The sequence below is a fragment of the Aristolochia californica genome, unplaced genomic scaffold (genome assembly GCF_029961685.1).
Source record: "Aristolochia californica isolate CCGP_79_NKW_82.1479 unplaced genomic scaffold, dmAriCali1.0.hap1 SCAF_12, whole genome shotgun sequence".
Taxonomy (NCBI): Eukaryota; Viridiplantae; Streptophyta; class Magnoliopsida; order Piperales; family Aristolochiaceae; genus Aristolochia; species Aristolochia californica.
Window position 1 is genome coordinate 18,559,002 of NW_027181793.1, and position 3,941 is coordinate 18,562,942.

Genomic DNA, 3,941 nt, shown 5'->3' on the forward strand with positions numbered 1-3,941 from the left:
ATGAAAAGAAGTAGAGTTGAAGCTTACATCCAAGAACACTCTCACTCTCCACAATGTGTAACACATGCAAACGTATGAAAGAATTTTGTTAGTAGTTTACTTCCACGTCAACTAGGATGTAAATTAGTGTTTGATTGTAATGACCAAAGAGGGGGAGGGGGTCGTTTTTAGAGAAGGGCAATATTTTTTATGGATTATTTAAATTAAATGTAATTTTTTCTAAGAGTATTAATGAAAATAAAATCCAATCTTATATCTTGTTAGTTGATTCTTTTGTCTTGTGGCATAGTAGAATTGGACTCATAAGTATGAATACCCTAAAAAGAATGATGAACTTAGATTTAATACCCAAAAATATCATAGATTTAAGTAAGTCAACAAGTAGAAGCTCTAACCTACTAGAGCTATACTACCTTTATAATATATATCAAAATATTGTTGTGTGTATTTAATTAACACTAAAGATGATGAGTTAAAAAATTTCTATAAATTAGAAGTTGGAAATCAAACCTAAAAAGTAATAAAAAAGACTTAGGTCAAATAGATGAAGAGAATATAATTCCACAGCATTTCGAGTTTTCTGTGAGAAACATAGTATGATACATGAGACACACAGCTCTTTATTCTCCTCAACCTAATGGAGTTGTTGAAAGGAAAAATAGAACCTTTTTGGATATGATTAACTCCATCTTATCTGGTTCTAGTCTTCCCAAAAAAATTTAGGGAGAATTTTTACTTTTAGCATGTAAAATTCTTAATCATATTTTATATAAGAACAGTGAAAAAACACCATATAAGTTATGGTGGGGTAGAAGACCTAGTATTAAATATTAAAGTTTGGGGTTGCCTTACTAATGGTAAAATTAACTTAAACAAGATGACAAAGTTAAGTCCTAAAACTTATGATGTAGCTTTTACAGGACACATAAAAAATAGTAACACATATTGTTTTTAATAGTACAATGATTATTTACCCCACGATTTGTATAAACAATATTAAAGAATCTGATGATGAAATATTTTTGAAATTGTGTTTCTTATAAAAGAAAAGAGGACAATAGAAGTAGGTGAAACTTTTAGATACCGAAGTAGTACCACAAACTAAACTTAGGAGGAGCAAAAGACCTTGGATAGGAAAGAACCTAGGAGATGCTTTTTACATATTCCTCATAGAAGATGATCCTTTGACTTACTATAACAATGAAATCCTATGATGAATCTTTGTGGGAGAAAGCAGTTAAAAGTGAAATGGTTTGAATCCTTTGACACCATACATTGGTATTGATAGACTTACTTCCAGGGACAAGGCTAATTGGATGCAAATAGATTTTCAAAAGAAAATGTAATCCTTATGGGTTTATTGAAAAATACAAAGCTAATCTAAAGGTTTTAATCAAAGAGAAGGGACTCACTTTTTTAACAATTATTCTCCAGTTGTAAGGATAACTATAGTTTGAGTTCTTATGAGACTAGTTGCATCATATAAAGTCAAAATTCATCAGATAGATGTTAAAATCATCTTTCTTAATGGTGAATTGGAGGCAGAGATTTATATGGAGCAGCCATATACTTAAGAGAGTAAAGTGTGTAAATTAGTCAAATCTTTATATGTTTAAAACAAACTCCTAGCCAGTGGCATGCAAAATTTGATAAGGTGATCCTTTCATATGGTTTACATATATATGATTTTGACAAACACGAGTGATTAGAAAATATATGATAGATCTTTCACTATTTTGAAATAAAAATATTAAAATTCTAGAAGAAAATAAATATCTTATTGATAACTTGAACATTAAAGGCCTAGTATTAGCAAATGTGGTTTAAGGAATCAAAGTCACAAAGAATGAAAATTAAATTGTTCTTAGTCAATCTCATTATGTGAAAAAAGTGTTAAAATGATTAGGTTATGAGAACTATAAACTTGTTTAGCACACCATATGATTCTAACATAAAACTAAAGAAGAATGGTAGAGATAGTGTTTCTTAGTTGAGGTACTCTCAAATTATTGAAAATTTAATGTATTTAACAAATTGCATCAGACCAAATATTTCCTATGCAGTAGGAAATTTGAGTAGGTACTGTTGATTTTCAGGACTCCATGGATTAGCTCATGGAGAAAAAGAGAGACGACATACTGTGGATAAAACAGGAGGAAGAAAGAGGTTATGGACTTGTGTCCTAATCCTTCATTGAAGGTGGATTTATAGATGAGTAAAACTATAATATTATAATTATGCCTTTGAAACTTAAACTAATTGTTAGGAATTAAATGCCCTGATTCCAAACTAACGAGAACAATAATAATAATAATTGTCGAAGAAAGAAAAAGCAAGTACGAAAACAAACAACAAGATTTATACAGGTTCCCCTCAAGGTGAGACTATATCCTGTCTTCCGTCATTGTAGTAATCCACTATGAAGATGAAATAGTTTACAAAAGAAATCGCACACTTATCGGTGTTTCTCTCTAACCTCTTGGGCTGCAACTCTAGATGTTCCTAGGATCCACGACCAACTCAGCGTGAGGCATTAATTAGGCTCCACAACTTAATAATCTCCCACTTTGAGACTAATCCATCATCAATATCTCCTCTGTAGTGGCAACAGCTTCTCAATCCTTAGAGAGAAGTCCAAATGAAGTTGAACACAACTTCTGTTTCTCGATCATAACAGTCTTTGTCAACATATCTTGCGGATTCTGACTTCCTTGAATCTTCTTAAGTGCTAAGAATTCATCCTCCAGAGCCGATCTGATGAAGTGATAATGCACCTATATGTGCTTTGTTCTGGCATGATAAACAGAATGTAGCACTTTGACTGTCACAATACAACACATTCTTCCCATGTTTGATACCTAATTCTTCCCAGAAAGACTGTAGCCATACCATCTCTTTGCTAGCTTCGGTCACGGCGACGTATTCTGTCTCAATGGTGGAAAGAGCAACTATCTTCTACAACTTAGAGACCCAACTAACTGTTGTACCACCCAATGTGTATACATATCCAGTGGTACTCTTCCTGCCATCAATGTCTCCAGCCATGTCAGTATCTACATAACCCTGTAATCCCAAGTCTGACTTTCTGAAACACAAGGTTGAGTCTACAGTGCCTCTCAAATACCTGAGAATCCACTTCACTGCTTCCCAATGTTGTTTACCCGAATTACTCATATATCTGCTCACAACTCCCACTGCATGAGTTATGTCTGGTCTAGTACACACCATAGCATACATGAGACTGCCAATAGCAAAAGCATAAGGCACATTAGCCATTTTGTCTCTTTCTACTCTGTAGAAGGTCCTTAGATAGCCCAAAGTGAATAGCTAAAGGAGTATTCACTGGTTGTGTATCATTCATGTTGAACCTGCTCAACCTCTTCCTCACATATTTTTCTTGTGACAGTTTCGAGACATCAATGTCCCTAGTAATCCTCATCCCAAGGATTTATTTTGCAGCACCCAAATCCTTCATTGCAAACTTCTTGGACAACTCCCTTGTCAACTTATCTATTTCCTGTTTGCTAGCACCTGCTATCAACATGTCATCAACATATAGTAGTAGAATAATGTAGGAGTCATCAAGTTTTCTCACATAACAGCAATGATCCACCTGCCACCTTAAGAAACCATTACTACTCATAAAAGTGTCAAACTTCTTATACCATTGTCTTGGAGCTTGTTTAAGACCATACAAGCTCTTTTGAAGTCCGCACACCATTTTCTCCTTTCTTTGTGCTTTGAAACCCTGTGGATGCATCATGTAAATTTATTCTTCCAAATCACCATGAAGAAAGGTTGTCTTTACATCCAACTACTCTAAGTGCAAGTCTTCATTTACCACTAGTCCAAGCACTATTCTAATAGTAGTCAATTTCAATACTGGAGAGAAAATCTCAGTATAGTCAATGCCTTATTTTTGTTGAAAGCCTTTTTACCAC